This window comes from Orycteropus afer, unplaced genomic scaffold (assembly GCF_000298275.1).
Source record: "Orycteropus afer afer isolate SDZICR_OR568_19922 unplaced genomic scaffold, OryAfe1.0 scaffold00170, whole genome shotgun sequence".
NCBI lineage: Eukaryota > Metazoa > Chordata > Mammalia > Tubulidentata > Orycteropodidae > Orycteropus > Orycteropus afer.
Genome location: NW_006921757.1, coordinates 5932626 through 5933978, shown reverse-complemented (window position 1 = coordinate 5933978; position 1353 = coordinate 5932626).

The window sequence follows — 1353 nt, the reverse complement described above, 5'->3', positions numbered from 1 at the left end:
TTATTCAATTTTACACATGAACCACTAATGCCAAAGATGAAGAAATTAAAGATTTTTATCAGAATCTATAGTCTGAAATTGATCAAATATACAACAAGATGCATTGATAATTACTAGTGATTGCAATACAAAATTTGGAAACAAAGAAGGATCAGTAGTTGGAAAACATGGTCTTGATGATTGAAACAAAGCCAGAGATCACATTATAGAATTTTGCAAGACCACAACTTATACAATGCAAACACCTTTTTCCACCAACATAAGCACTAACTATACAAGTGGTCATCACCAGTGAAATAAACAGCAATCAAACTGACTACATTTGTGGAAGAGACAATGGAGAAACACAATATCATCGGTTAGAACAAGACAAGTGGCCGAATGTGGAGCACACCATCAATTGCTCATAAGCAAGTTCAAATGGAAGCTGAAGAAATTGAAAACAAGTCCTCAAGAGCCCATGTACTAATTTTAAAGACCATCTCAAGAATAGATTTGACACACTGAACGCTATGACTTAAGACCAGATGAGTTGTGGATGACATCAAGGACATCATAGGTAAAGAAAGCTAAAGGTAGTTAAAAAGACATGAAAGAAAGGAAAGACCAAAATAGATGTCAGAAGTGACTCTGAAACTTGCTTGTAAATGTAGAGTAGCTAAAGTGAATGAAAGAAATGATGACGTAAAAGAGCTGAACAGAAGATTTCAAAGGGAAGCTCAGGAAACAAAGTAAAAATATGATAATAAAATGTGCAAAAATCTGGAGATAGAAAATCAAAAAGGAGAAACATACTTGGCATTTCTCAAGCTGAAACAACCATGGAAAAAATTCAAGCCTCAGGTTGCAGTATTGAAAGATTCCATTGGCAAGATATCAATAAGATCTCATCAAGGGAAGATGGAAGAAATGTACAGAGTCACTGAACCAAAAATAGTCAACACTCAATTATTTCAGGAGATAGCATATGACCAAGAACCCATAGTACTGAAAAAAAAAGAAGTCCAAACTGCCCTGAAGGCATTGGCAAAAAAACAGTCTCCAGGAATTGACAGAAGACCAATTGAAAAGCTCCAACAAATGGATGCAACACTCACTCATTCATGCCAAGATATTTAAAAGTCAGCTACCTGGCCATACTGACTGGAAGAGATTTGTATTTGTGCCCATTCCAAAGAAAGATGATCTAACAGGATGTGGAAGTTATTGAAGAAGAGCATTCATATTACTAAAATTTTGATGAAGATAATTTAAAAATGGTTGCAGCAGTACATTAATAGAGAACAGCCAGAAATTTAAGTTGGATTCAGAAGAGGAAGTGGAATGAGGGATATCACTGCTGAGGTCAGAAGG